The sequence below is a fragment of the Microcaecilia unicolor genome, chromosome 6, assembly GCF_901765095.1.
Source record: "Microcaecilia unicolor chromosome 6, aMicUni1.1, whole genome shotgun sequence".
In the NCBI taxonomy this organism is placed as follows: domain Eukaryota; kingdom Metazoa; phylum Chordata; class Amphibia; order Gymnophiona; family Siphonopidae; genus Microcaecilia; species Microcaecilia unicolor.
The window spans coordinates 231481731-231502466 of record NC_044036.1 but is presented as its reverse complement, the minus strand read 5'-3'; the positions used below and the strand labels follow the sequence as shown (position 1 = coordinate 231502466).

At 46.4% G+C, this 20736-nt stretch overlaps 1 protein-coding gene across 1 annotated transcript in view; it reads right to left on the bottom strand.

The window, feature by feature from the left end:
- PNPLA7 (patatin like phospholipase domain containing 7) overlaps positions 1-20736 on the bottom strand; it is a 2530065-nt gene that overhangs the window by 1848650 nt on the left and 660679 nt on the right. The gene's annotated exons all lie outside the window — the stretch shown is intronic.

The window sequence follows — 20736 nt, the reverse complement described above, 5'->3', positions numbered from 1 at the left end:
AAGAAACAGGGATGTTTTTTCCCGGATGCCGATGTCTGAGAGAGGACTGCCCCTACTCCCAGGGCTGAGGCATCCACCTCCACCAGGAAAAACTGAGTAGGATCCAGACTGCGGAGTACCGGGGCAGAGAGGAAGGCCTTCTTTAATGTGGTGAATGCAGAGAAAGCCTCTGATGTCCAGTTCTTCGCATCGGCCCCCTTCCTCGTGAGGGCCGTCAGAGGAGCCGTGATGAGGGAGTAATCCTGGATGAACTGCCGGTAATAGTTCGTGAACCCCAGGAACCTCTGCAAAGCCCGCAGACCCTGGGGCACCGGCCAGTCTCGGAGCGCTGTCAATTTACCGGGATCCATCTGTAACCCGATGGAGGAAATGATATATCCCAGGAAAGGCAGACTCTGTTGGTGGAATGCACATTTCTCCAACTTGGCATACAGCCGATGTTCCCGGAGGCGCTGGAGTACTGTGTGGACGTGAGTAACATGTTGTGACAATGAGGAGGAAAAAATCAGGATGTTGTCCAGGTACACGATTACTGAGGAGTAAAGAAGGTCCTGGAATATAAAATTAACAAAATTTTGAAACACCGCTGGAGCATTACAGAGGCCGAACGGCATCACCCGATATTCGAAGTGTCCTTCATGGGTGTTGAAAGCTGTCTTCCACTCATCTCCCTCCCGGATCCGTACCAGGTTGTAGGCCCTGTGCAGGTCCAACTTGGTGAAGATCTTGGCCCCTTGAAGACGGTCAAACAGCTCCGGAATGAGTGGAAGCGGATACCGGTTTTTAATGGTAATCTTATTCAACCCTCGGTAATCAATGCATGGACGAAGTGACCCATCCTTCTTCGAAACGAAGAAAAATCCGGCCCCTGCAGGGGAACTGGAGGCTCGGATGAAATCCTTGTGAAGATTATCCTGGATATATTCCCTCATGGCTCGGGACTCCTCTCGGGACAAGGTGTAAAGGCGCCCCCTAGGTGGGTTGGTTCCTGGCAGCAGGTTTATGGCGCAGTCGAAGGACCGATCGGGAGGCAGCGTGTCAGCCTCCCGAGCACTGAACACATCACGGAAGTCCTGGTAATCCTCCGGCAACCCGGGCGACCCTTCCTGAGGAGTCTGAAGCTTAGCTGAGCAGAGTGGCAGAGGAGGCTTGACCTGCTGGAGACAGTGCTCGACATACCGTGAACCCCATTGCCCGATCTCCCCGGTGGCCCAGTCAATAACAGGAGCATGTAGTTGGAGCCAAGGCAGTCCAAGGATCACCAGGTGGATGGCTCGGACAAGAACCAGGAACTGGATCTTCTTTTGATGTAACGCTGCCACCTGTAGACACAGGGGCGAGGTGATCCTGGTGATGGTTCGAGGAAAGCTATCCCCCTGGATGGAAGTGACCCTGAGCGCCGGCTGACAGGGTGCCGTGGAGCCACCTAGCTGCGACAGGAATTCGGCATCGATGGTTCCCTCTGGCCCCGGAGTCTAGCAAGGCCCTAGTATGAGCCTGGAAACCCTCTCCTTGGAGCAGTATAGGAACAGAGAGCAAGTTGTCAGGAAGGGCAGACAGCCGGCCCAGAGCCACCCCCTTCATAGGGCTCAGGCCGGAGCGTTTCCCGATCTCTCAGGCTTGTTTGGGCAAGAGCCCGTGAAGTGCCCGGCCTGCCCACAATACAGGCATAGCTGATTCTGGAGACGATGGGCCCTCTCCTTCTTGGACAGGCAATGCCGGCCCATTACCATGGGTACCTCCTCGGTTCCTTCCGAACCCTCGAGGAACCTAGGCGTCTCCGAGCAGCGGGTGTGGACCCTGGTTCTCTGAACCGCCGACTGCAGGGCCCTCTCCTGGGCTCGCTCCCGAAACCGGATATCGATTCTTGTGCAGAGTGCAATGAGAGCGTCCAGAGTGGCGGCTATCTCTCTTCCAGCCAATTCATCTTTTATCTGGCCATTCAGACCCTGCCAGAAAATAGCCGTCAGGGTCTCCTGGTTCCACTTGAGTTCTGCGGCAAAGGTATGGAACCGGACAACATACGCCCCGACCGACCCGGAGCCCTGCTGGATCCGCAGCAGTTCCCCAGCAGCAGAGGAAGGTCAGCCAGGCACGTCGAATCCCATCTGGAACTGCCGCAGAAACTCCTCCAGGTCTGCCAGAACCGGACTCCGCTGTTCCCACAGTGGGGATGCCCAGGCCAGGGCAGCACCAGACAGCAGAGAGATGATGTAGGTCACTTTTTTGTCGGAGGGGAAGACCTCCGGTTGTAGCTCAAACAGGATTTGGCACTGATTGAGAAAACCACAGCATGCTGCAGGAGTACCATCGTACCGCAGAGGCTCTGGAAGTCACAGCCGTGCAGCGAAAGCCTCCGGCATAGGGCCTGGAGGAGCCGCGGGAACCGGTTGCTGGAGTGTAGGTAGCTGCTTGCAGACATCCTGCAAGATGCTGGACAAGTGGTTTAGCTGAGCCTGCTGCTGGTGTAAGACCTGAGCCAGGTTGGAACACTTGGTCTTGTCTGGCGAGCTCATGGCTTCGGATTACTGTTATGTTTGGGAATGTGAGCCCTTTTGCACCGACTGAGCACGGCGAAGATGGAGTGACACCGCACTCGGTCAGGCAGCCAGACAACCCCTAGCTTCACCTGGGAAGCAACCGCCGTTCCCTGGGAGTTGAGCCCCCAGGTTCGGGCAGCCACCAGGATTTCTGGAACAGGCGGGGTTGCACGACCACTGACCAGACAGGCAGGCAAACAGACACAGTCCAAAAGCCAGGTAAATCCGTAGGGCAAAGAGTAGTCAAAAAACAGTCCAAAGGTCTGGGCAGGCAGCAACACAGTACATGGTCAGTAAGCAAACCGAGGTCAGGAACACAGGAAAACACTGGAACAGAAGAAGACCACAACCTCTACGTGAATAGAAGCCGAAGCATGGAAGGACTGGAAACAGGGCTTTAAATAGAGCAGGAATTAGGCTCAACCATGTGCAGCTGTTCCAAGATGGCCACCCCCATCAGAGGATATGCTCTTCACCCAAATATGGGCTTCCTTCCTGTTCTCATATACAAGATGGCTGCCCCCTCCTGAGCTAGCCAAAATGGCTGCTGTCCTTGCTCCAAGCTGGATGACAGCTGCCGGGTTAGGAAACAGAAACCGACCCACCCTGGAGAAGTGTAGCAGAGCGTAACAACTAGGGGTTGATCGGCTGTCCAATGGAGGAATGGTCTCTACTTTGGACCTCCGCACTCCACCTGGACCCAAGGGCTCATGAGACCGGACAGCTGCTAACTGTATTTTGCATAAGATGTGTGGTCTAACCTCTAACGCTAATCATTAGGATATCAGTTGTGATTGGTTGTATAATCGTTCATTTAGTTAGTCCATTAGGATAATCATATTGTATTATCTATATTTGGTGAGAATCTATTTTTATAGCAAGTTATTTTGTACTTGATTGGCATTTTGCAGCTGAATTATTTATATATTTTTTACCTAATAAATATAACATATTCCACCTGTGGCATTATTTCTTTTCCAGTTCCAACACCAGATGCACTACTGACTTACTAGATAATCTAATTACACCTCTAGCAGTGATTATTTAGCTAACGAGGGAAAAGTCTCAACTACTACGGCTATATTAACACATTGCTGTTCATTGTATAGCACGTAGAAAAAGTCATCACAGACTCAAAAACCCTCAATTATTTGTTTTTTCTTTTTTTGTTTCAATTTTTAATTACAATATCCAATCCTGTGCATGTCTCTTTAAGACTAAAAGAACAGTTCGATATATCAAAAAACGAGTCGCATTCACTTATCTTGCCGCATTTTCTACTCAGTACTGTGCTAATTACTTCTCAGTACTGCGCCGGTTCCTACGGTCCCATTTCGAATGTCTTCATCAGGGAACCTGCCCGCACTGAGGTTTCAGCGCCATGAATGCTAAATCAAAACCAGAGAAATAAGTCTTATCATCTCATACTTTATCACATCTCACTGTGATGATCCATAAAATAAAATTCTCACAAGCTTCTGTATAATAGTCCCTCGAGAACATGTCATGTCATCTTACCTTAAACCTCAATATCGAGATTTTGTATAATTCTCGGCGTCCTCACCTGATCTTGATGAGGGATTTAAAGAAAACTTGACCAATCACAGATTGGTACGTCACTGCTGTTGTACGTGAATCAGCTGATCCCCATGATGACTGACACTGACAGCTAGAACGAATCTATTAAATCTTTTAAAAGGCAGCACGCAATTCATGATGTTAAATTGTAAAATTGTAGAATTATAGGAATGCACCCCATTATAAGGACGAATTCAAACCCATAGGTTCCAAAGTTTTTAATCTGTGGATCCATCTTTGTTCTGCTTGAAATAACAATTTACTGCGGTCTCCGCCTCGAATATGTTCTTGGATTTGATCAATCATAATGGGGATCAGCTGATTCATGTTGTGATTAAGAAGAGGCTGTCCTACCCTGGTTAGGCCCCTAGAGGGCGCTGTTCCCCTAAAATGTCCAGGGAGAAGGGCTGGGTGAGTCACTAAAGGGAGCCAGTAAGGGGTGTATAGTAGGAGGTCGCTAGGACCGAGGAGAGTCCTGGGGGATAGAAACAGGTGCAGCAGGTTATGGGCTGGGTCCTGTTTGGTCATTAACCACTTCATACCCCTCCTGAGTGTGAGGGAAGAGGAGAGCTAGCAGCTGAAGAAGAGAGCTGGTAACTGAAGCAGGAGGATCCCCATGAGGAGTACTGGCTGAGCCCTTTGGACTGGTGGTGAACTGTGTGAAAAGCAAGGAAGCTGGCTGGGCAGGTCACCCTGAGCAGAAAGCGGTAGTAGAATAATTTGCATAAAATCTGCATACTGAGAACCAGCTCACCCTGAGTGAAAGAGGGACGTGGGATCCTGAGGTGGGAGCTTCATCTTCACAATAGCCTCATCTTCACAATGTACAACAGCAGTGACGTACCAATCTGTGATTGGTCAACTTTTCTTTAAATCCCTCATCAAGATCAGGTGAGAACACCAAGAATTATACAAAATCTCCATATTGAGGTTTAAGGTAAGATGACATGACATGTTCTCGAGGGACTATTATACAGAAGCTTGTGAGAATTTTATTTTATGGATAATCACAGTGACATGTGATAAAGTATGAGATGATAAGACTTATTTCTGTGGTTTTGATTTAGCATTCATGGCGCTGAAACCTTGGTGCGGGCAGGTTCCCTGATGAAGACATTCGAAACGGGACCGTAGGAACCGGCGAAGTACTGAGAAGTAATTAGCGCAGTACTGAGTAGAAAATGCGGCAAGATAAGTGAATGCGACTCGTTCTTTGATATATCGAACTGTTTTTTTAGTCTTAAAGAGACATGCACAGGATTGGATATTGTAATTAAAAATTGAAACAAAAAAAGAAAAAAACAAATAATTGAGGGTTTTTGAGTCTGTGATGACTTTTTCTACGTCCTATACAATGAACAGCAATGTGTTAATATAGTCGTAGTAGTTCAGACTTTTCCCTTGTTAGCTAAATAATCACTGCTAGAGGTGTAATTAGATTATTTCTTTTCCAACAGCTAACTTGTCATTGGGATAAAGAGGTACACCCCCCAGACACGAGTGCAGAATGATTGCTATTTTGTAATGTTCTGGTATCTAAGTACCTCTTGTAAATAAGCTACCCTACATAATGGGGGCTCACCCTGGTCCCAGTTCTTACATAATTGGGGTAACTCGGTTGGTTCCCTTCCTTAATTGGTGGCAGCTTGTTTTAGCCATTCTTAGCTGGATTTCATTACCGTGCAGGCTAGTTGTCTGTATGTGTGGATTTAGTTTTTTTTTTTCTCTCTGATTTATGCCTTCAGCTTCCAGCTGTCTGTGTCTGTGATTTTATGGCCGTGCTGTTTATCTAAGCTGTTATAGGGTCTGGTTATTTTTTTTCCACTGCTATTTCTCTGAGTCTTTCAAGATGGCAACTCCGTCTCTTTTATCTGCGCTGGAAATATCTATGTTTTCTGTGCTTGCCCCCGCCGCTGCCGCTCTCAGCAAGTCTAAACAGGGCACCTCAATTGACACTTTACTTCATTTGTTTAGGGGGGCTTCTCAGGAAAGTGCTTCTGCCTATTCAGCGGTGTTGAATAATCTTTTGCAGTGAAAAGCACGTTAAACAGTTGCTGTGCTTTTGGAGCTTGGATGTTCCCTGTTTGCATTGAAGGATTCCCTAATGTTTGCTTTACAGTCTGCTTTGGCTCAAGTGTCAGCTTTGCAGGCTGATCTTCAGAAGTCGCAGGAGACTGTGGCAGCGCTTAAAAGTGAGCGTGATGATTTAGAGCTTGCTTTGGTGCGCTGCTCTTCTCCTACATCTGCTGAAGGGGGGGGAAACTGGCAGTACCCAGCCTGGTAACACCCAATGCACTGAATGTGATTTGCTTAAAGAAAAATGTCATTCTTTGGAAAGTGAGAAGTCTAAATGGGAATCACGCTTCCACTCCCTTCAGAGTGCAAGTTTGCAGCACGCCGCTTCTCTTGGGTCTGTGTCTCAGCAGCTAGCTGATGTTACAGGAGCTCTTAGTGTACAGACCCAGGAGACAGCGAAGTTTCAGGCTCTTTATCAGGAATTGAAACAAAAGTATGAGTCATTCTCATACTTTGAGTCGTGATTTAATACTTGCCCAGGGGTACTCTCATGCTGCCAAGCAGGCATTCCACGTATCTAAGCTGGAACTGACAGTTTTGCAGGACAGGAATGACTTACTCTCTCACCATTTGCAACAAGCAGTGCATGGAAGAGATTCTTGCTCCAAGGCCTTGCGTGAGTGTAAGGGAGATCTTGATGCTGTGAGACAAGAAGTGTGCAATGTACAGCAGGTCCTTGACTCTCTTCCCATGGACCTTCATGACAGTTCTGGTTCCAGGTCCCCTAGCCCTACTCCTGAACAGGTCAGAGTTTCTGATCAGGTCCGGAGAAATGACTAAAAAGGGAATTGTGAGACTAAAAGATACTGCGAACCGCTATGTAGATGATGAAGAAAAAGCCAATTTGCTAAATAGATACTTTTGTTCTGTTTTCACTGAAGAAAATCCTGGAGAAGGACCACAAGGATCTGGCAAAAGTACATTTGAGAATGGAGTGGATATAGCACCGTTCACGGAAGAGAGTGTGTATCAACAACTTGGAAAGCTAAAGGTGGATAAAGCCATGGGACCGGACGGGATCCACCCCAGAATACTGAGGGAGCTCAGAGAGGTTCTGGCGGGTCCTCTTAAAGATTTGTTTAATAAATCCTTGGAGACGGGAGAGGTTCCGAGGGATTGGAGAACGGCGGATGTGGTCCCTCTTCACATAAGTGGCGATAGGGAAGAAGTTGGAAACTACAGGCCGGTAAGCCTCACCTCGGTTATTGTGAAAGTAATGGAAGCGATGCTGAAGGAAAGGATAGTGAATTTCCTGGAAACCAATAAGTTGCAAGATCCGAGACAACATGGTTTTACCAGAGAGAAATCGTGCCAAACGAATCTCATTGAATTCTTTGATTGGGTAACTGCAGAATTGAATCATCGACATGCTATAGACGTAATCTACTTTTGACATGGTTCCCCACAGGAGGCTCTTAAATAAACGATGAGCTGAAGATAGGTCCCGAAGTGGTAAACTGGATTAGGAACTGGTTGACGGACAGACGACAGAGGGTGGTGGTAAATGGAGTTCACTCGGAGGAGGGAAAGGTGAGTAGTGGAGTGCCTCAGGGATCGGTGCTGGGGCCGATTCTGTTCAATATATTTGTGAATGACATTGCCGAAGGGTTAGAAGGTAAAGTTTGCCTATTTGTGGATGATACTAAGATTTGTAACAGAGTGGACACCCGGGAGGGAGTGGAAAACATGAAAAAAGATCTGCGGAAGCTAGAAGAATGGTCTAAGGTTTGGCAATTATAATTCAATGCGAAGAAATGCAAAGTGATGCACCTAGGGAGTAGAAATCCACGAGAGACGTATGTGTTAGGCGGTGAGAGTCTGATATATACTGAGGGGGAGTGGGATCTTGGGGTGATAGTATCCGAGGATCTGAAGGCAACAAAACAGTGTGACAAGGCGGTGGCCGTAGCAAGAAGGTTGCTAGGTTGTATAGAGAGAGGTGTGACCAGCAGAAGAAAGGAAGTGTTGCTGCCCCTGTACAAGTCATTGGTGAGGCCCCACCTGGAGTATTGTGTTCAGTTTTGGAGCCCGTACCTTGCAAAGGATGTAAAAAAAATGGAAGCGGTGCAAAGAAAAGCTACGAGAATGGTATGAGATTTGCATTCCAAGACGTATGAGGAGAGACTTGCTGACCTGAACATGTATACCCTGGAGGAAAGGAGGAACAGGGGTGATATGATACAGACGTTCAAATATCTGAACGGTATTCATCCGCAAACAAATCTTTTCCAGAGATGGGAAGGCGGTAGAACGAGAGGACATGAAATGAGATTGAAGGGGGGCAGACTCAAGAAAAATGTCAGGAAGTATTTTTTCAGAGAGAGTGGTGGATGCTTGGAATGCCCTCCCGTGGGAGGTGGTGGAGAAGAAAACGGTAACGGAATTCAAACATGCGTGGGATATACATAAAGGAATGGATCCTCAGAAGCTTAGCCAAAATTGGGTGGTGGAGCCGGTGGGGGGAAGAGGGGTTGGTGGTGTGGAGGCGAAGATAGTGGTGGGTAGACCTATATGGTCTGTGCCAGATCTGGTGGTGGGAGGCGGGACTGGTGGTTGGGAGGTGGGGAATAGTGCTGGGCAGACTTATATGGTCTGTGCCAGAGCCGGTGGTGAAAGGCGGGGCTGGTGATTGGGAGGAGGGGATAGTGCTGGCCAGACTTATACGGTCTGTGCCCTGAAAAAGACAGGTACAAATCAAGGTAAGGTATACACATGAGTTTATCTTGTTGGGCAGACTGGATGGACCGTGAAGGTCTTTTTCTGCCGTCATCTACTATGTTAATATGAGCATGAGCATGGGTATAAGTTTTAAGTTACTGTCTAGCGGTTGGGCAGCATCAGCTCCTCCACACCCCTCTGTCCAGCCCAACTCCATGGTCCCTGATGATGTCAGCAGTAAACCTGATCCTCTGCTCCGCCCAGGCAGGTCTCAGCTCCCTGTACCACCTGATGTCACCAGTACATTTGGGAATATGCTCCGCCCAGACAGGTCTCAGTCCTCTGCACGACCTGATGACATCAGCAGCACACCAGCACGACTGTTTTCCTCTCCTGCTGGTGAGCAATGGTATTTCACTCAGACACCCAAAGGTTCTACATTATCTATGGAGAAACGATCACAAATAATGAAGTTACTTCGTATTATGATCACGCCTTTTAAAGAGTCTCCTAAGGTATCCATACACATTCACCTGGATACAGTGCATGACCTCTTTCAATCCTTACAAGTCCATTCTGATTCACATAAAAGGGCTTTACTTAAATGGACATTCGCTGAAGACTGCCAAAATTATTTGAAGGCTGTTTTGGCTGACAACCCTGACCTGTTTATGGTGAAACAAGCTTTAAAGAAGCGGTATGGTCTTTTTGTGGATTCCATGGAAGCCAAGCGTGCAGCATATAATATGTGCTGTAGTCCAAATGAGAGTCCTCGTGAATGGGCCTATTGCCTGAAGCAAGCATTCTACCAGGGGGGGGACCGGCCCAGATGCTAAAGATATTGAATTTGGTGACTTCAGAAATCTTTTTGTGAAAGGTCTGCCTGACCAACTGAAAATTTCTTTGGCAGTAAAACATAAAGAACCTTTTTCCAGCCTTCTGAAGCAGGCTGAAGATATTTTTGATATCTGTCACGCGCAGCCCGCTGTGGCTGCTCCCAAATGAGCTTCTAAAAGTCGCCCCAAGGTGGCTCTACCCAGTGTTTGTGCTGTCACTCCATGCTTTCTCTGGAAAACAAGGTGTCAAGTCCTTCTACACAGTCACGGGTTGGCAGTACCCAGCCTCGCCAGCCAAATGGCACAGCGCCTCCTACTGTGCAGGAGGGCCAGCAATAACCTAAAAAGAAGCGTTTTAATCAGAGGAAGTGGGCTGCGGAGAAGATCCGGGCCCTAGAAGCACAGATTAACCAATTGCTGGTGAAACATCAGGTTTTAGATCCTGGTTCTACACCGAAACCATCGTCTCCACAGAAAAAAGGAGGCAATTTCCAGAATACCAAAGAGAAGTCTCCTGGGCTGACCACTGCGACTGGGCCTAGTGTCAACTCCATTGAGGTGGAGCCTCCGTCCTCTTCAGAGGAAGAACAGGCATGACTAGGACCTGCCCATCCTTCATCAGCTATCATGTCCACAGTTCAAGAGGATGCTCTGTCTTCCTTCAATGAGAAGTCCTCCTTGACCAATGCTGATGCCCAGCCCTCGAACCGGAAGGACCTCTTCTACGGGACTCGATCAAGGAAAACAGGTAATTTCTGGGTAAACTTATTCTTAAAGGTTACAGATATACTTTGGATCTGTTGATTCAACAGAAATTTTCCTGTCAGGGTCTACTGGATACAGCCTCAGAGGTGACTTTGATTACCCAGGGCCTGTTTCAGAAACTTGAGGCATTTCTAGGGACAGGTCGGAATGCGCTGCGTGTCACTCCATGTGACTTGTCACTGGTGGCCTATGGCAATCAGAGCATTGGTACAGTGGGACAGGTTTGGCTTTCCTTGCAGCTCAGTAGGATGACTGTCAAGCACCCTGCCATCATTGCTACCAGTAATTCTTTACTGGAAATGATCTTCTGAAGAGATTGCGGCCTATTTTGGATTATGTCCAAAAAGTTATCTGGTCCCAAGTCATCTATCCCATTCCATACAGGAGAGTAAAGCATTTGAGCAGAGTCGGTGGGTCCAGCTCTGTTCGAATTAATTTCCAGCGTTCAGCAGATCCTCACATTCTGGAGCTCCAGTGGGATATTACTCCGAAGGGGGGGGAAGCAACATGGTGAAGTAATCAGAGTCCAGAAAGCTAGGATAGCTGACATTGTTCTACATGCTGACTATTTGGAGATTATTTGGAGATTATTTTGCACGACTCGCCTACTGCAGGTGACTTGCCAAATACTGCTGCCGACATATCCCCGGAGGCCTCTTCTTCCACTTCCAGTCCTGATCCACTGCATCCTAGCAGGTTGACTGCCATCCAACAGAAGGATGATGCTTACACCATCACCGTCCAGATAGCTGACATCCAAATCACTTCAGACCACCTTGTTGTTGCCTAGCGATGTTTCCTTCATCAGTGACATTCTGTATTGCCGTCTTCAAAAGTCTGTGCAACTTCCCTTTAGTAAGCATTCCTCCACTTCTGTGCAGGTACTTGGACAAGGTGCTAAGCCGCTAGTGGGAATGTGCACCCTTCCTTTGACTGTGGGACAGAAGTCTTTCACCCACTACTTCTCTATTGTCAGAAGCCTACAGCAGCCCTTATGTTTGGGCTCGGATTGCCTTGTGCGACTGGGAGTTTATGTGGATCTGGTGAATCTTGTCTTGTGGAGTAGACTGGATGGCAGCCCTGTGGAATCTGAATCTACACCTGTTAGCCTGAAGTCTGGACAGACCATACCCCAGGTCTGTGAGGTAATCTGTGCTGAAGATGTGACCATTCCAGGAAGAGTGGGGGATTTTTCCATCAAGCTCCATCTAGCACATGGACAGCGCCTGTTGGACAAACTGGTGTTCTTCAACGCACAATCTCATTTTCGGGTCCTGGAATTGTCTACCGGTGTTCTGCCAAGTTTGGAGGTGACTGGTACTTCTTTTTACTTGTTGATCACCAATCCGCAGTCAGATGAAGTTGTTGTGTCTGGAGGAGACCCGTTTGGCTTTCTGGTGGGAGAGTCTTTTCCTGATGTCGAGGTAAGTTTGCCTATTATTGGCAGCTGCCTTCCTCTTGGAACACCTGCCGAGTGGGTGGGGGGAGACATCTGAATGTCTGTTTACCTCTCCCAGAGTTCTCATATCTCTTGAGTTTGTTTGGCCATATGATGCAACGTGTTCACAAGTGCAGTTGGAAGACGACCTCTTGATTTTGTCTAGGAGGATGTCTTTACCCCAGAAGTCTAGAGTGGTGAATTCTGTTGAAACTTTATCTCTGCAGGAGGAAATTGAAGAGCAAGTGCAAATTCCATCCAACCAGCCTTTCTCAGAGTTTGATGCTATGGGGAACAGGCTGATGCTTGTACTACTGATTTAGAGAAGGTGCAGTTGACTGAGTTGCTGTACAAATACAAGGACCTTTTTGCTGTAGGCTCGTATGATTGTGGGCTTACAGACCTGCATGTCACTGGAGTGCCTACGGAGCCAAATAGCAAGCCTGTCTTTGTGCACCAGTATAAGATTCCATTGGTTTCCTACGAATCCGTGCAAGAGATTCTCAACACTTTGGAGGCCAGAGGCATCATTAGGCAATGCAACAGCACATACAACTCCCCTCTGTGGCCCATTTTGAAAAAGAATAACAGCTGGAGAATCGCACCGGATTACCGTCAGCTGAATAAGCGAGTACCTTTGTCCAGGTGGCCTATGGCTCCTCTGGATCAGAATCTTGCTACCATCAAAGGGACTAAGTATTTCACCAGCTTGGATTTGGCATCAGGGTTTTGGACAGTACCTGTCCATCCACACGATCAGCATAAATTGGCCTTCACGTTTGGGAAGAAACAGTATACGTGGAACAGAACTCCCTTTGGTTTTCTTAATTCCCCTGCTGAATTTAACATCTTTCTGCACAAAGCACTTCCACATGCCGAAGCTCAAGGAACTGTGGTCTATGTGGATGATATTCTGATCAAAAGCCCTACCTTTCCAGAACATTTGGCAGAGATTGAGCATGTTTCCTTACAGTTACATAGTAACATAGTAGATGACGGCAGAAAAAGACCTGCATGGTCCATCTAGTCTGCCGAAGATACTCATATCTTGAATTTGTACCTGTCTTTTTCAGGGCACAGACCGTATAAGTCTGCCCAGCAGTATTTCCCGCCTCCCAACCACCAGTCCTGTCTCTCATCACCGGCTCTGGTACAGACCGTATAAGTCTGCCCTCCCCTATCCTAGCCTCCCAACCACCAACCCCTCTTCCCCCCACCTGCTCCGCCACCCAATTTCAGCTAAGCTCTTGAGGATCCATTCCTGCTGCACAGGATTCCTTTATGCATATCCCACGCATGTTTGAATTCCGTTACCGTTTTCATCTCCACCACCTCCCGTGGGAGGGCATTCCAAGCATCCACCACCCTCTCCGTAAAAAAATACTTCCTGACATCTTTTTTGAGTCTGCCCCCCTTCAATCTCATTTCATGTCCTCTCGTTCTACCGCCTTCCCATGTCCGGAAAAGATTTTTTTTTGCGGATTAATACCTTTCAAGTATTTGAACGTCAGTATCATATCACCCCTGTTCCTCCTTTCCTCCAGGGTATACATGTTCAGGTCAGCAAGTCTTTGCTCATACGTCTTGGAAAGCAAATCCCATACCATTCTCGTAGCTTTTCTTTGCACCGCTTCCATTTTTTTAACATCCTTCGCAAGATACGGCCTCCAAAACTGAACACAATACTCCAGGTGGGGCATCACCAACGACTTGTACAGGGGCATCAACACTTCCTTTCTTCTGCTGATCACACCTCTCTCTATACAGCCTAGCAACTTTCTCGCTACGGCCACCGCCCTGTCACATTGTTTCGTTGCCTTCAGATCCTCGGATACTATCACCCCAAGATCCCTCTCCCCCTCAGTACCTATCAGACTCTCTCCGCCTAACACATACGTCTCTCGTGGGTTTCTACTCCCTAAATGCATCACTTTGCATTTCTTCGCATTGAATTTTAATTGCCAAACCTCAGACCATTCTTCTAGCTTCCTCAGATCCCTTTTCATGCTTTCCACTCCCTCCCGGGCGTCCACTCTGTTGCAAATCTTAGTATCATCCGCAAATAGGCAAACTTTACCTTCTAACCCTTCGGCAATATCACTCACAAATATATTGAACAGAATCGGCCCCAGCACCGATCCCTGAGGCACTCCGCTACTCACCTTTCCCTCCTCCGAGCGAACTCCATTTACCACCACCCTCTGTCGTCTGTCCGTCAACCAGTTCCTAATCCAGTTCACCACTTTGGGACCTATCTTCAGCCCATCTAGTTTATTTAAGAGCCTCCTGTGAGGAACCGTGTCAAAAGCTTTGCTAAAATCTAAGTAGATTACGTCTATAGCACGTCGATGATTCAATTCTCCAGTTACCCAATCAAAGAATTCAATGAGATTCGTTTGGCACAATTTCCCTCTGGTAAAACCATGTTGTCTCGGATCTTGCAGCTTGTTGGCTTCTAGGAAATTCACTATCCTTTCCTTCAGCATGGCTTCCATTACTTTTCCAATAACCGAAGTGAGGCTTACCGGCCTGTAGTTTCCAGCTTTTTCCCTATCACCACTTTTGTGAAGAGGTACCACCTCCGCCGTTCTCCAGTCCCTCGGAACTTCTCCAGTCTCCAAGGATTTATTAAACAAATCTTTAAGAGGACCCGCCAGGACCTCTCTGAGCTCCCTCAATATTCTGGGGTGGATCCCGTCCGGTCCCATGGCTTTGTCCACCTTTAGCTTTCCAAGTTGTTGATATACACTCTCTTCCGTGAACGGTGCTATATCCATTCCATTCTCAGGTGTACTTTTGCCAGTCCCTCGCGGTCCTTCTCCAGGATTTTCTTCAGTGAAAACCGAACAAAAGTATCTATTTAGTAAATTGGCTTTTTCTTCATCATTATCTACATAGCAGTTCGCTGTATCTTTTAGTCTCACAATTCCCTTTTTAGTCCTTCTTCTTTCACTAATATACCTGAAGAAATTTTTGTCGCCCCCTCCTTACATTTCTAGCCATTTGTTCTTCCGCTTGCGCCTTCGCCAGACTACCTCTCTCTTGGCTCCTTTCAGTTTCATCCGGTATTCCTCCCCGTGTTCCTCTTCTTGAGATTTTCTGTATTTCTGGAACGCCAACTCTTTAGCCTTTATTTTCTCAGCCACTTGCTTGGAGAACCATATCGGTTCCTTTCCTCTTGCTTTTATTTACTCTCCTTACATAAAGGTCTGTGGCCCTATTTATTGCTTCTTTCAGCCTGGACCACTGCCCTTCCACTTCCTGTTCGTCCTCCCAGCCCATCATCTCCTTCCTCAGGTATTCCCCCATTTTACTAAAGTCAGCACGCTTGAAATCCAGAACTTTGAGTTTAGAGTGGCCGCCCTCCACTTCAGCTGTTATATCAAACCAAACCGTTTGATGGTCACTGTTTCCCAGATGTGCACACACTCGCACATTTGACACACTATCCCCATTTGTGAGCACCAGATCCAGCATCGCTCCCTCCCTTGTGGGTTCTGTCACCATCTGTCTGAGCAGAGCACTTTGGGAAGCATCTACGATCTCTCTACTTCTTTCCGATTTGGCAGACGGAACCTTCCAATCTACATCCGGCAGATTGAAATCTCCCATCAACAGAACCTCTTTTTTCTTTCCTAATTTTTGAATATCTGCAATCAGATCTTTATCTAGTTCCTCTAATTGTGTGGGGGGGTCTGTAGACAACACCCACGTGGACAGAAGTTCTATCTTCTCTTTTAAGGTGATCCATATCGCTTCTTCTTTTCCCCAGGTCCCTGTCATTTCAGTCGCCATGATATCATTCCTCACATACAGAGCTACTCCTCCACCTTTACGACCCTCTCTATCCTTCCTAAATAGATTATAGCCTGGTATGCTTGCATCCCATTCGTGGGAACTGTTGAGCCACGTCTCTGTGATTGCAACAACATCTAAGTCTGCTTCCACCATCAGGGCTTGAAGGTCATGAACTTTATTGCTTAGACTATGAGCATTTGTGGCCATTGCTTTCCACCTATATTTCTTGGTATGTGTTTTAACATTAGTGATTTGGGGGTGTCTTTTCACTTTGGGTACCTTCATGTCTTTTTGTTCCAACTTTATTGCTTTTTCCTCTGCTTCAGTTCTATTTTCAGGAACATTACAGTGCTGTAATGGAGCAAAAGAATTCTTTAGTGGCAACACTTGTGCGGGTGGATGCTTCTGTGTCACATGACGAAGTCTGCCTGAGCCTACTGTGAACCATCTGTTCTTATGTGGTTTTATTCTTTGAGGGAGTGGTGAGAAGCTATTTCTCTGTGCAGTCCTAGAAGCTGGTTTAATTGTATCCAATTCTTGCATTACTTTACTGAGCTCTTGTTTAAAACTAGATAGTTGAAGACAGATAGGGCAAGCTTTAAGTCTCCAGATGATTGGCCTTGAAACTAAAGTTACCACAATTATTGCAGAGAATAAAAGTCATCCTGATTTCTTGAATTGGGTATGAACAGTGCTACTTAGTTTGGGGTTAACAGTCTGTAAGACTGCCTGTGTATGATTAAGTTAATGAGGTTTGGTTTGTCTATAAATGAGTGGAAAACCCTGGGGTGGGTGGGATTATAAGTCCCAAGTGCCAGCTAACTACTGTTAAGGCAATTCTCTGGGTGGGACCAGAATTTTCAAATGATTTAACTTCCAAATTTGCCCTAGAATATAAAAAATAAGCTTTCCTTGTTGTAATATAAATCCAGATATTCCCAATAATTATATCAGTTTCAACAATGTAAAATGCACTTTAGAGCCCCAATACAATACCAGCCTCCCTCTCAGAGCTTGGTAGGAAGAGAAAAAGAAAGAAAATAAGAGGTTTCACAGGGCAAAATTAATTAAGCACTAAGCATTAAATTAAAGAGAATATCAGGAATCTCACCTTAGCCAGCAAGTTGAGAAGTTTGGAATTTAAAAGGTCCAAATTTGTTATACTTTGGAGGAGTTTGCTTCAGGTACAGAGAGGTCAGCACCTGAGCAAAGTTAGAAATGGTTTGACCCCTATTCAGAGCTCAACCCTTACCTCCTGCTGTGTAATGATTAAGTCCCAAGTGCCAGCTAACTACTGTTAAGGCAATTCTCTGGGTGGGACCAGAATTTTCAAATGATTTAACTTCCAAATTTGCCCTAGAATATAAAAAATAAGCTTTCCTTGTTGGTAAATGCTGGAACTAAACTGACACTGGCTAAAGGACAATGGTGCAGGAAATCGCTATATTACCTAGGGTATGAAATTTCTGCTGAGGGTCTGCGACCTCAGAAGAAGCGGAGTGCAGGCCTTACAACAGCTGAACAACCCAACAATCTCACAGGAACTTCGCTCCTTTTTGGGAATATGCAATTTACTCCCGACAGTTCATGGATGACTATGCGGAGATCACCGACCCTTGGTCAAGTTATTGAAGAAAGATGTGCCCTGGGCTTGGGGTCCACAACAGGAATCTGCTATGTAGGAGCTGAAGGACAAGCTTAGCCACTTTCCATGTCTCGTGTTACCCTGAGGGGGGGGTCGTGAGTTCTACGTTGACCTGGGATACTCAAAGCACTCTATGAGCGCTGTCTTATATCAGAAATATGATTCTGATAAGCGGGTCGTGGCCTATGCCAGTAAAGGCCTATCCGATGTGGAAAAAAAGTATTCAGACTGTGAGAAAGCACTTTTGTCCACTGTTTGGGCTCTGCAACATTTCAGGAGTTATATCCAAGGCGAGAAGCTAATCATGGAGACTTGTCACCAACCCATCAGCTTCCTGGGTAGCGACAGAATCAAGTCCGGTCGAGTGTTCAACAGCAGGATAGTCTCTTGGACATTGGCTCTTCAAGGATGGCCTTTAGAGGTAAGGTATGCTCAGAAACATCGTAATGTAGTAGCCCAAGGTATTGCTGACCTGAATGACTGTGCAGGACCTGATTCCCTTGCAGGTATTCCAGAAACAGATATTCCACCGTAAGAGAAAAAACCCCATCGACACCATCTATATGATGAGAAGATTTGTGCTGCAATGCCTAGGTCTATGTGGATGGTTGTGCCTTCCTCCGTGACACAGACCATGAGTTGGTTGCAGGTGTGAGAGTGGTATGGAATCCAACTATTCCTGAAGAGACTTTGAAGCACAGCTTAGGCTCACAGACAAACCAATATACTGAGATTGTTGCAGCTTTGGTGGCGGTACAGTCTACAGTTCAGAAAGGAATTCGAGAATTAATCATATGCCACAGATTCAGATTAGTGACACCAAATTTTGTCTCTCATCTACCCAACTGAAGCAGAACACATGTTAAACTCTAAAGGAAAACTGGTACATCATGGAAATGTGATTCTAGCCTTAGATCAACTGTACGGAGCCAGGGACATGACCATCTATTGGAAGAAGGTGAAGGGTCATGCAAAAGTTTGATAGTCCCAACAAGATAGGGAACGACATTGCGAATCAACTCACCAAGGAAGGTGCGCTCACAGGAGAATTATGGCAGTTCTCAGAGTCTGCATTGGCAGTTCAGGCTGTCATCCGACGGCAAATGAAGCAGCCTAGTGAGACTCCAGTGTTCCAGTGGTGCAGTGACATCCCATCATTTGATCTTGTCATGGCTCAGAAAGCAGATCCAGTTGTTGGACGATTTTATGAGTACATCCAGAACCCACAAGAACATCCTTTGTCAGAAGAGGAGTGCCAAGATAAAGAACTGAGGACTCTATACATCCCCAGAAATATTTAGGCTCTATCAAGACCTGCTTATTCGGATGAGTAAGCATGACATTGAGCAATGGTTGTGCCTCAGGCATATCGTGGCATTATGTTGCAACATGCTCACGATGAACCATGCGCAGGGCATTGAGGTGAAGGCGTCACCTATGAGACTTTGAAGCAAGTGGCTTATTGGCCCCACATGTGTCAGGATGTGCAGCTGTATACTCGAGGTTGTTTGACTTGTTGTTTCCAGTCATCTTCACGATCACATCGTGCACCACTCAGGAAGAAGGGTATCGCTATGCCCTGGTCAGATATCCAGATTGACTGGATTGGCCCTGTGGTTCGATCCACCCGTGGCAATAAGTATATGCTTACTGTCACCTGCCCGTTCACCAAATGGTTGGCGTGCATACCTGCACCCAATTGCACCGCAGAAACCACAGCTACCTTACTACTGAACCATGTGTTCAGCAGGTGGGGTCTGCCCATGCGAGTGGATTCAGACCAAGGATCCCAGTTTACTGCAGAAGTAATCCAACAGATGTGGAAAATGCGCAGCGTGAAGAGTAAATTGCACATTGCCTACAGGCCTCAGTCCTCGGGACAAGTGGAAAGAGCTAACTGCACCATCATCACCATTCTGAAGAAGTATATGTCATCTTCAGGTAAGGATTGGGACATGAAGTTACCATTGGTCCTCATGGCTATTCATGTCACACCCCACCGTTCTACAAGAGTGTCACTCTTTGACATGATGACAGGTAGGGAAATGATGTTACCAATTCATTTGCTGCACAGGACTAATGATGTGAACTTGTCCAGTGCTACTACCTCTCATGAGTATGCCCAAATGAACTTGGAAAGTAGCGCTAGAGGTAGAAAAGCCTACTATGATCAAGGGACTACCTCCAAAGAATACCAAATTGGTGACAAGGTATTCTATTTCAATTTTGCCAGGAACAAAGCAAAAGACAAGAAATTTCTGCCAAGTTGGCATAGTCCATTCCCTATAGTGGAAAAAGCTTCACCTGTGGCTTACCAAATTCGCCTCAAGAAAAATTCTCAAGGTGAAGATGTCCTTAAATGGGTCCACATCAATCAGTTGAGACCATGTCATCCCAGTCATTTTGTCCCAGATATGCACATTGCTGATAAGAACTGTACTAACCCCACAACAGCACAGTCTGTTTTCTTTTTGTTTTACAGATGCAGAAACAAACCTTGATGACTGTGTTCCTGATCTCTTTGCGGTTGGGATCTGTGGCCAAGATGATTGAACTGGGTCCCATGTCTGGAGTTGTCCTACGATACCCCTGGCTTCTTGATCACCCAATCTCAGATTGTTACTCAGAAAGTTTGTTTCCCTTGACCCCATGCATGTTTTTTTAAAGAATTTTAATTTGAGTATGTTTGACAGATCCTCTTCTACCCAAAACTGGTTTTTCAAATATATGCATTATGCCAAGGCCCAAGTAAAGAACATTTTGAGTCAGCTAGAGAACGTGATGGTTCAACTTTTACAACCCCAGAATTCTAGATCTAAATGTTTTATAGGTTTTGCTGGTGGTCTTATCTTCTCTGTCCTTGGGTCACTTTTTGGATCATCCATGTCTGTCGCTAATGCAGTCTCTGTACGACGGCTGCAGGCTACTATAAAAGCCTTTGAAGCGGATTTGAAGAATGTTAAGTCACAATTATAATCCCAACAGTACAAATTGATTGCCGAACAGAAAACCCTTGCAGACACTGTTACCCTTGTCAACTTGCATACTCTCAAAATTGATGTTAACACTGCAGATCTGTTTGTAGTTAAAGGTGACCTGAATGAAGACCGCACTTTTATACAACCTGTAAAAGACCTAATTCAGGATTTATTTAGGGATTTGGATACTAGTGTCAGTAATCTTATGCAAGGTCACATACCTCCTTATTTGGTCCTATCTGATGTTATTCACGATGCTTTTGCTAAAATTACCCGTCTGCTAATTGAACCCTTTCAGATTGCTTTTCATCTAGGTACTGCCATTCCATTATTTCTGGATCTGGAGCGCATGGAACTTGCCTTTGTCCTGAATTTGCCTTTTATCTTGCCCGAGAATGTGTACCAGCTTAAACAAGTTTTAAAT